Here is an 11,951-nt window from a genome sequence, read left to right on the forward strand (position 1 = left end):
CTGGCCCTGTATGCTGTACGTATACAGGGCTACTGTGAAAATAAAGGGGCACTGTTCTTTGTACTTTAATAATAAAGAGGTGCTGTCCTGTGAAATGTAGAACAACAATTTGGAGTAAAAAATAGTAGAAAATCAGGAACCACTTCCAGTTCCTAATACTAGTGCTGAAGCTGATGCTGCCACCAGTCATGACATTGACAATGCACTTCCATCAACGTCGTCTGCTAAGGCCGATACCCAATGTCATAGAGGGAATGTAAAATACAAGAAGAAAAAATGAATAATTAGAAAAAACAACTGTGCATTCAGAGATATCACAAATCCCCAAGTAGAGTCCAAGTGTTTCCGCAGCTGCGATGTTTTAGCCTGACCTTCCCAAGACTGTATGGAAAGAAGAGGCTCCTACCACCATTTGCACGCCCCCTGCAAGTGCTGGGAAGAGCATCGCCAGTACAGTTGCTAATATTGAGATTGAGGATGTCACTAGATGTACACCAGGATGAGGAGGATACAGGTTTAGCTGGCACTGAGGAGGAAGTTGATGATGAGGATTCTGATGATGATGATGATGATGATGTTGTTTGTTTGAATAAGGCACCAGTGGAGACATTTAATGTCCATAGGATGAGAAAGCCCGGTATCCGGACTCCAGGTCGACACCAAAAAGGTCGACACATATTAGGTTGACAAATTGGTTGACACACGTTAGGTCAACCTGGACAAAAGGTCAACATGAACAAGGTCAACATGGAAAAAGGTCGACATGAGTTTATAAAAAAAAAAATATTTTTTGAACTTTTTCAATCTTTACGATCCACGTGGACTACGGTTGGGAATGGTAACCTATGCCGAGCGCAGCGAGGCACCTTGCCCGAAGCATGGCGAGCGAAGCTGTGCACTAATTGGGGTTCCCAATCACTCTACGAAGAAAACGACACAAAAAAACATAAAAAACCAATGTTGACCTTTTTCCATGTCGACCTTTCTCATATCTACCTTTTGTCCATGTTGACCTTTTGTCCATGTCGACCTAAGGCGTGTCAACAAATTGCTGTCGACCTAAGGTGTGTCGGCCGTTTTGGTGTCGACCTGGCGTCCCAGCCCCGAAAGCCCATTGTCATGCCTGGGCAAAAGACCAAAACAGCCACCTCTTCGGTGTGAAATTATTTCTCAAAAAATCCGGACAACAGGTGTCAAGCCATGTGTTGCCTTTGTCAATCCGTAATAAGTAGGGGTAAGGACGTTAACCACCTAGGAACATCCTCCCTTATACATCACCTGCAGCGCATTCATCAGAAGTCAATGTCAAGTTCAGAAACTTTTTTTTTTAAAGTTCTGTTTATTAAACAGTCTAAAATTACAATGAATAGTGTATACATAAATCTGGAAAATAAATCTGCACTAAAACAACATTAAAGGAACAAAGCTTATTTCGAGATATCAAGAAAGCATACATTTCGACTGCCTTTTTTATTTTTACAACAGAAAAAGAAGGTAAGGAAGAAGTAAAGGAAAGAAAAGATGAGGAGAGAATGAGGAAGGGGAAGGAAGGGGGAGCTGGAAAGATGCACATTGTAAACAGTCTAGTTGATCAATCAGTAATTCTGGGGTATTATAAACATGGATAGCAAATTTGTCTAGTAATTTTAAGTCATCATTCACTCCTTCATGAATCAAGAAGAATTCTGCCCACGCCACGATGCAGGGTTAAACAGTCTCCAAACCTGATCCTGAGTAAGTTCAGGCATACTAGCTATAAGAGTTCTCCATTCCTTATGAAAATGAACTATGCTTTCATTAATATTAAAACTTTCCATATGGTGTCCATGGTAAAGAACATCTAGCAATGCACCTTCCCATTCGTTCATAGTTGGAGCAGTGGGAAAGATCCAATGGGTTAGAATCATTTGTTTCGCAATGGTAACCATAACTGTCAGGACTTGGATCAAATTAACAATGTCAAAGTCCAGAAGCCACTTTGAAAAATCTGCAAATAGCATTGGTCTTATTGACACTGGTAAAGTAAGTTTAAACACTGTGTTGAGGTAATTAAGAAATTTACGCCAGTTTTTTTTAATCTTGGTACATGACCAGAAATTGTGTGTAAAAGTAGCATTGAGCATCGAACATTTAGTACATAATCCCAGTTCAGTAGTATTAAAATGTCTCCTCTGTGAAGGGGATACATACTGTACATCCTATTTATGGTTCTGATGTGTATTTCTTGGAGTTTGGCTGACTTTAAATATTTAAGAGATCATTTAGTATTAGCTAAAATGTTAGAGATTTCCGGGAGGTCCGAAATTTATTTTTTACATGCCAAGGACAGCGAATTCCAGCAAGGAGCATTAGCATCTATTAAATCAGAGTATAGGAATCTGATTCTAAATATATGAGCACGACAAAAGACCAGAGTAGCATTTACAGTAGTAGAAGGCAATGTCATATCTAGGGGGTCTATTAGAGTGTTAATATAGTGTCTAAGTTGGACATACATGAAAAATTGTGTTCGTGGTATGGAAAATTTATCCTGTAGCTGGGTAAAAGAAAGGAGCTGTCCGCCTGGATCAAAAACATCCTTAATAGCAGTAATTCCCTGAAGTCGCCAAGTGTAGAACAAACTATTTTGTAATGACGGTTGAAAGTTGGGATTTCCCCATATAGGAATGTATGGGGTGGAGTAAGGATTGCTCTTAAGATTTTTATGTGTGGCTACCCAAGCTTTATAGGTGTTGTTGAATAAAACATTGGATCTGATCTCTTTCCGGATATCCTTTAAAGGTGTGTGTAGGAGTGCTGCCAGGGAGTATGGATAAAAAGGGCTTCTTCTAGAAGAGCATTAGTGTAAAGGGATTGATTGAGAAGCCAATCAGAGGCATAACGAAACAATAAATGTATCGGGGGTATACCGCACTGGAAAATAATGATGTATCCAATAGATATTATTAAGACCAAAATATAATGAGTACAAAGAGAAAACCAATGTTTTCTAATTTAATCTTAAATTTGGTGGTGCACCCTGAGTCAGTAATGAAACATGCAACAGAAAAAGAGAAAAGAAGACTCTTTTGTGGGCGCACTCTTATATGTATGTGTATAGAAGTCTCAGAAGAAACAAATGATAAAAATTATATGCAAATTTTATTAACAACAAATCGGTAAAATGGTAGTAGAATATACTGTCAAAATTATCAAAAAGAGGAGGGGGGGTTAGGAAAAGGGGAACACAGAACAAAAAATTTTTACAGTGTAAATACTGAGTAATAGTTCTGGACTGCCTGGGTACGAAAATGCAGAAAATAACAGCTGGAGGCCTGAAAAAAATCTCTATAAGAATCCTAGGCAGGTATGTAAATAAAATTATAAGGATATTGGGTTGATGATAAGTCAGCTAGATCTCTTATGAATAATAATAAAGAGACGGATGGGATAGATAAAGATGGAATGAGCAAGATGAATCTGCTGTCAGTGTTAGACGCTGAGCAAAACCGTCCAGGAACTTCTACTAAACTGAGTATTCCTCAAGAGTCTCCCACTTGAGTACTAACCCAGCCCGACACTGCTTAGCTTCCAAGATCGGAAGGATTCGGGCGTTGCCAGTGTGGTATGAAAGTAGAAGAGATATTTGATATCGAAGGCTCGGGAATCACTGATGAGAGTTCACGAAATGGAGAAGAAAAAGAGTAGATATAGATTGGAGAAGAAAATAGGGGATCTGCTGCCAATGTTAGACAGGGATGGTTACCCCTGAATCAGTGGTGAGAGTCCTGAAATTAGAGAAAGTTGGAAAACAAGGGGGGGGGAGGGAAGGAACAATGCTGGTCTAAAGTAGTTTAGGAAGGGTTGATGGTCGATAAGCTACTAATTACAGGGTGCTGATGGTACCTGTGATATTAATAATACTTGATGTTGTAGAAAGCAGATTGTAAAAATTGGCAGAAAGTTAGGATGATTAAAACCATGCAAAAACATCTGTTTGATGCTATCAGATTGATATCATTTGTCTCAAAGTGATATCAAGTGGGAAGATTCGAAAATAGTAACAACAGTTCTATAATAAATAAATTGGGACTTGTTATGTCTCACTGTTGTCAGAACTGCAGAGATACTTTACATAATAATAATAGTGGAAAATGCTACTATAAATCTTTGCTCCAGGTGGATTTAAGGAAAGGCAGAAAGCAAAGAAGGAAGAAAAAGAAGAAGAAAAACTTGAAAAAATACTGAGCCAATAAATATGTCAGATTTATAACTGAACATAGCTCTGGTAACCCATTATAGCTCAGCAATATCGTATGTCATAAAATAAGGTGCCGCTAAGTGCCGACTGCCTAAGAAATAGATACTTTCATAATCTGATGTAAACAGGTTTTGTGAATAGTATATAAAGCGAGCATCAAAAAATGAATACCAATAGATATACAAGGAATATACTGTAATTGTGCAGATGTTACCCGGAATGGAAGGGGCGATCAGTCACTGGTATGCGGCAAAATGCAGTGTACACAAAGGATGTCCGTATCAGGGTCCAGGCATGTCACGAATGCGGGATACAGTAGTTACTGAGATTACACAGTGTAATACAGCCGCAGAGCAGATCGGTCTACCTGGTCTGTTTCAGAGACGGAGTCTGTCGAAGTCTATTACAGACTGATGATAGAATGTCCAATCCTGTAGTGAGGCGAGCTGCAGCTGTAGGATGTTACATAACTGCAGGGCTGGTGCAGCTGTCTGTGTCCGAGATGTACCAATTGAGGGTGCTGACAGTACCGTGATGATACGAGCTGTAGTTGTAAGATGTTACGTGACTGCAGGGCTGATGCGGCTGCCTGTGTCCGAGATGAAGGAGGAAGGAGCGCAATGTCCAATGTCCCGTCGCGGCAGTGTGTGGCGGCTTGTTGATGTAGCGGCTGAGTGAGAAGGAGCTACTCGAGGTTCAGGCTGTCCGGAGTCGGCTGTCCCCGAGGCAGTGGGGTACGGAAGACGCGTTTCGCCCGTTCACCGGGCTTGGTCACTTCCTGTTCATGGAGGGGATCGTGCGGGCTTTATCTTGAAAGGGGCTGGTCAGTGTCCAATCAGAAGGGAGGTGTGTCCTACATTTTCAGATTGCTGCACAGATGTAACTGCTGTTCTAAATTACATTGAATCCCAATTGAACTTGCAGTTAATGGCCCATTGCACGAATACATCAACAAGCCGCCACACACTGCCGCGACGGGACATTGGACATTGCGCTCCTTCCTCCTTCATCTCGGACACAGGCAGCCGCATCAGCCCTGCAGTCACGTAACATCTTACAACTACAGCTCGTATCATCACGGTACTGTCAGCACCCTCAATTGGTACATCTCGGACACAGACAGCTGCACCAGCCCTGCAGTTATGTAACATCCTACAGCTGCAGCTCGCCTCACTACAGGATTGGACATTCTATCATCAGTCTGTAATAGACTTTGACAGACTCCGTCTCTGAAACAGACCAGGTAGACCGATCTGCTCTGCGGCTGTATTACACTGTGTAATCTCAGTAACTACTGTATCCCGCATTTGTGACATGCCTGGACCCTGATACGGACATCCTTTGTGTACACTGCATTTTGCCGCATACCAGTGACTGATCGCCCCTTCCATTCCGGGTAACATCTGCACAATTACAGTATATTCCTTGTATATCTATTGGTATTCATTTTTTGATGCTCGCTTTATATACTATTCACAAAACCTGTTTACATCAGATTATGAAAGTATCTGTTTCTTAGGCAGTCGGCACTTAGCGGCACCTTATTTTATGACATACGATATTGCTGAGCTATAATGGGTTACCAGAGCTATGTTCAGTTATAAATCTGACATATTTATTGGCTCAGTATTTTTTCAAGTTTTTCTTCTTCTTTTTCTTCCTTCTTTGCTTTCTGCCTTTCCTTAAATCCACCTGGAGCAAAGATTTATAGTAGCATTTTCCACTATTATTATTATGTAAAGTATCTCTGCAGTTCTGACAACAGTGAGACATAACAAGTCCCAATTTATTTATTATAGAACTGTTGTTACTATTTTCGAATATTCCCACTTGATATCACTTTGAGACAAATGATATCAATCTGATAGCATCAAACAGATGTTTTTGCATGGTTTAAATCATCCTAACTTTCTGCCAATTTTTACAATCTGCTTTCTACAACATCAAGTATTATTAATATCACAGGTACCATCAGCACCCTGTAATTAGTAGCTTATCGACCATCAACCCTTCCTAAACTACTTTAGACCAGCATTGTTCCTTCCCTTCCCCCCCCCCCCCCCCTTGTTTTCCAACTTTCTCTAATTTCAGGACTCTCACCACTGATTCAGGGGTAACCATCCCTGTCTAACATTGGCAGCAGATCCCCTATTTTCTTCTCCAATCTATATCTACTCTTTTTCTTCTCCATTTCGTGAACTCTCATCAGTGATTCCCGAGCCTTCGATATCAAATATCTCTTCTACTTTCATACCACACTGGCAACGCCCGAATCCTTCCGATCTTGGAAGCTAAGCAGTGTCGGGCTGGGTTAGTACTCAAGTGGGAGACTCTTGAGGAATACTCAGTTTAGTAGAAGTTCCTGGACGGTTTTGCTCAGCGTCTAACACTGACAGCAGATTCATCTTGCTCATTCCATCTTTATCTATCCCATCCGTCTCTTTATTATTATTCATAAGAGATCTAGCTGACTTATCATCAACCCAATATCCTTATAATTTTATTTACATACCTACCTAGGATTCTTATAGAGATTTTTTTCAGGCCTCCAGCTGTTATTTTCTGCATTTTCGTACCCAGGCAGTCCAGAACTATTACTCAGTATTTACACTGTAAAAAAATGTTGTTCTGTGTTCCCCTTTTCCTAACCCCCCCTCCTCTTTTTGATAATTTTGACAGTATATTCTACTACCATTTTACCGATTGTTGTTAATAAAATTTGCATATAATTTTTATCATTTGTTTCTTCTGAGACTTCTATACACATACATATAAGAGTGCGCCCACAAAAGAGTCTTCTTTTCTCTTTTTCTGTTGCATAACGAAACAAGGCTGCTCTAGAAAATATTTGGACATTTGGGACACTCAGTCCTCCCTTTTGTTTATTAGGATATGTGCGGGCTTTAGGCATTCGAGGTTTCCAATTCTTCCAAATGAATTTAGAGAACAATCTAGAGCATATCAAAACGTCTTTCCTTGAAATCACTATGGGGAGCATCTGAGGCAAATAAGCAAGTTTAGGGAAAGTTATCGACTTTATCACAACAGTCCTTCCCAGAATAGAAAGTGGAAGATCCATCCAATTCTCTAGTTGGGTATTTATTTTTTGTACGATTATAGCATAGTTACACAATTGAGAAATTTGAGAAGGAATGTGAATTCCCAAATATTTTAATTTACTTGTATTTAGTTTAAGTTGGGACGTAATTGCAGAGAGGTCTGTAGAGCCTGCTAGAGGGTCTATAGGTAATAATTCAGACTTATTTATGTTTATTCGGTAACCAGCAAAAGAGCCAAATCTAGAAATGGTGTCAAAAAGAGCTGGAATTGAAGCCAAAGGGTTGCTTACAAAGAGGAGCATATTAGAGATGTGCACTTGAAATTTTTCGGGTTTTGTGTTTTGGTTTTGGGTTCGATTCCGCAGCCGTGTTTTGGGTTCGACCGCGTTTTGGCAAAACCTCACCGAATTTTTTTTGTCGGATTCGGGTGTGTTTTGGATTCGGGTGTTTTTTTCAAAAAACACTAAAAAACAGCTTAAATCATAGAATTTGGGGGTCATTTTGATCCCAAAGTATTATTAACCTCAAAAACCATAATTTCCACTCATTTTCAGTCTATTCTGAATACCTCACACCTCACAATATTATTTTTAGTCCTAAAATTTGCACCGAGGTCGCTGGATGACTAAGCTAAGCGACCCTAGTGGCCGACACAAACACCTGGCCCATCTAGGAGTGGCACTGCAGTGTCACGCAGGATGTCCCTTCCAAAAAACACTCCCCAAACAGCACATGACGCAAAGAAGAAAAAAAGAGGCGCAATGAGGTAGCTGTGTGAGTAAGCTAAGCGACCCTAGTGGCCGACACAAACACCTGGCCCATCTAGGAGTGGCACTGCAGTGTCACGCAGGATGTCCCTTCCAAAAAACACTCCCCAAACAGCACATGACGCAAAGAAGAAAAAAAGAGGCGCAATGAGGTAGCTGTGTGAGTAAGCTAAGCGACCCTAGTGGCCGACACAAACACCTGGCCCATCTAGGAGTGGCACTGCAGTGTCACGCAGGATGTCCCTTCCAAAAAACCCTCCCCAAACAGCACATGACGCAAAGAAAAAAAGAGGCGCAATGAGGTAGCTGTGTGAGTAAGATAAGCGACCCTAGTGGCCGACACAAACACCGGGCCCATCTAGGAGTGGCACTGCAGTGTCTCACGCAGGATGTCCCTTTCAAAAAACCCTCCCCAAACAGCACATGACGCAAAGAAAAAAAGAGGCGCAATGAGGTAGCTGTGTGAGTAAGCTAAGCGACCCTAGTGGCCGACACAAACACCTGGCCCATCTAGGAGTGGCACTGCAGTGTCACGCAGGATGTCCCTTCCAAAAAACCCTCCCCAAACAGCACATGACGCAAAGAAAAAAAGAGGCGCAATGAGGTAGCTGTGTGAGTAAGATAAGCGACACTAGTGGCCGACACAAACACCTGGCCCATCTAGGAGTGGCACTGCAGTGTTACGCAGGATGTCCCTTCCAAAAAACCCTCCCCAAACAGCACATGACGCAAAGAAAAAAAGAGGCGCAATGAGGTAGCTGTGTGAGTAAGATAAGCGACCTTAGTAGCCGACACAAACACCGGGCCCATCTAGGAGTGGCACTGCAGTGTCACGCAGGATGTCCCTTCCAAAAAACCCTCCCCAAACAGCACATGACGCAAAGAAAAAAAGAGGCGCAATGAGGTAGCTGTGTGACTAAGCTTAGCGACCCTAGTGGCCGACACAAACACCGGGCCCATCTAGGAGTGGCACTGCAGTGTCTCACGCAGGATGTCCCTTCCAAAAAACCCTCCCCAAACAGCACATGACGCAAAGAAAAAAAGAGGCGCTATGAGGTAGCTGTGTGACTAAGCTTAGCGACCCTAGTGGCCGACACAAACACCGGGCCCATTTAGGAGTGGCACTGCAGTGTCACGCAGGATGGCCCTTCCAAAAAACACTCCCCAAACAGCACATGACGCAAATAAAAATGAAAGAAAAAAGAGGTGCAAGATGGAATTGTCCTTGGGCCCTCCCACCCACCCTTATGTTGTATAAACAGGACATGCACACTTTAACCAACCCATCATTTCAGTGACAGGGTCTGCCACACGACTGTGACTGAAATGACGGGTTGGTTTGGACCCCCACCTAAAAAGAAGCAATTAATCTCTCCTTGCACAAACTGGCTCTACAGAGGCAAGATGTCCACCTCATCATCATCCTCCGATATATCACCGTGTACATCCCCCTCCTCACAGATTATCAATTCGTCCCCACTGGAATCCACCATCTCAGCTCCCTGTGTACTTTGTGGAGGCAATTGCTGCTGGTCAATGTCTCCACGGAGGAATTGATTATAATTCATTTTAATGAACATCATCTTCTCCACATTTTCTGGATGTAACCTTGTACGCCGATTGCTGACAAGGTGAGCGGCGGAACTAAACACTCTTTCGGAGTACACACTTGTGGGAGGGCAACTTAAGTAGAATAAAGCCAGTTTGTGCAAGGGCCTCCAAATTGCCTCTTTTTCCTGCCAGTATAAGTACGGACTGTGTGACGTGCCTACTTGGATGCGGTCACTCATATAATCCTCCACCGATCTTTCAATGGTGAGAGAATCATATGCAGTGACAGTAGACGACATGTCCATAATCGTTGTCAGGTCCTTCAGTCCGGACCAGATGTCAGCATCAGCAGTCGCTCCAGACTGCCCTGCATCACCGCCAGCGGGTGGGCTCGGAATTCTGAGCCTTTTCCTCGCACCCCCAGTTGCGGGAGAATGTGAAGGAGGAGATGTTCACAGGTCGCGTTCCGCTTGACTTGACAATTTTCTCACCAGCAGGTCTTTGAACCCCAGCAGACTTGTGTCTGCCGGAAAGAGAGATCCAAGGTAGGCTTTAAATCTAGGATCGAGCATGGTGGCCAAAATGTAGTGCTCTGATTTCAACAGATTGACCACCCGTGAATCCTTGTTAAGCGAATTAAGGGCTCCATCCACAAGTCCCACATGCCTAGCGGAATCGCTCTGTGTTAGCTCCTCCTTCAATGTCTCCAGCTTCTTCTGCAAAAGCCTGATGAGGGGAATGACCTGACTCAGGCTGGCAGTGTCTGAACTGACTTCACGTGTGGCAAGTTCAAAGGGCATCAGAACCTTGCACAACGTTGAAATCATTCTCCACTGCGCTTGAGACAGGTGCATTCCACCTCCTATATCGTGCTGAATTGTATAGGCTTGAATGGCCTTTTGCTGCTCCTCCAACCTCTGAAGCATATAGAGAGTTGAATTCCACCTCGTTACCACTACTTGCTTCAGATGATGGCAGGGCAGGTTCAGTTGTTTATGGTGGTGCTCCAGTCTTCTGTACGTGGTGCCTGTACGCCGAAAGTGTCCCGCAATTCTTCTGGCCACCAACAGCATCTCTTGCACACCCCTGTCGTTTTTTAAAAAATTCTGCACCACCAAATTCAAGGTATGTGTAAAACATGGGACGTGCTGGAATTTGCCCAGATTTAATGCACACACAATATTGCTGGCGTTGTCCGATGCCACAAATCCACAGGAGAGTCCAATTGGGGTAAGCCATTCCGCGATGATCTTCCTCAGTTGCCGTAAGAGGTTTTCAGCTGTGTGCGTATTCTGGAAAGCGGTGATACAAAGCGTAGCCTGCCTAGGAAAGAGTTGGCGTTTGCTAGATGCTGCTACTGGTGCCGCCGCTGCTGTTCCTGCGGCGGGATTCCATACATCTACCCAGTGGGCTGTCACAGTCATATAGTCCTGACCCTGCCCTGCTCCACTTGTCCACATGTCCGTGGTTAAGTGGACATTGGGTACAACTGCATTTTTTAGGACAGTGGTGAGTCTTTTTCTGACGTCCGTGTACATTCTCGGTATCGCCTGCCTAGAGAAGTGGAACCTAGATGGTATTTGGTAACGGGGGCACACTGCCTCAATAAATTGTCTAGTTCCCTGTGAACTAACGGCGGATACCGGACGCACGTCTAACACCAACATAGTTGTCAAGGCCTCAGTTATCCGCTTTCCAGCAGGATGACTGCTGTGATATTTCATCTTCCTCGCAAAGGACTGTTGGACAGTCAATTGCTTACTGGAAGTAGTACAAGTGGTCTTCCGACTTCCCCTCTGGGATGACGATCGACTCCCAGCAGCAACAACAGCAGCGCTAGCAGCAGTAGGCATTACACTCAAGAATGCATCGGAGGAATCCCAGGCAGGAGAGGACTCGTCAGAATTGCCAGTGACATGGCCTGCAGGACTATTGGCATTCCTGGGTAAGGAGGAAATTGACACTGAGGGAGTTGGTGGGGTGGTTTGCGTGAGCTTGGTTACAAGAGGAAGGGATTTACTGGTCAGTGGACTGCTTCCGCTGTCACCCAAAGTTTTTGAACTTGTCACTGACTTATTATGAATGCGCTGCAGGTGACGTATAAGGGAGGATGTTCCGAGGTGGTTACCGTCCTTACCCCTACTTATTACAGCTTGACAAAGGCAACACACGGCTTGACACCTGTTGTCCGCATTTCTGTTGAAATACTTCCACACCGAAGAGCTGATTTTTTTGGTATTTTCACCAGGCATGTCAATGGCCATATTCCTCCCACGGACAACAGGTGTCTCCCCGGGTGCCTGACTTAAACAAACCACCTCACCATCAGAATCC

General features: G+C 43.4%; 2 pseudogenes; one reads left to right on the forward strand and one right to left on the reverse strand.

Annotated features, from left to right (window-relative positions):
* Window positions 1–3,499: 3,499 nt before the first annotated feature.
* LOC134967109 (5S ribosomal RNA) lies at window positions 3,500–3,618 on the reverse strand (annotated as a pseudogene).
* Window positions 3,619–6,480: 2,862 nt separating this feature from the next.
* On the forward strand, window positions 6,481–6,599 carry LOC134967110 (5S ribosomal RNA; annotated as a pseudogene).
* The last annotated feature ends 5,352 nt before the right edge of the window (window positions 6,600–11,951 follow it).

This window comes from Pseudophryne corroboree, chromosome 10, assembly GCF_028390025.1.
Source record: "Pseudophryne corroboree isolate aPseCor3 chromosome 10, aPseCor3.hap2, whole genome shotgun sequence".
Taxonomy (NCBI): domain Eukaryota; kingdom Metazoa; phylum Chordata; class Amphibia; order Anura; family Myobatrachidae; genus Pseudophryne; species Pseudophryne corroboree.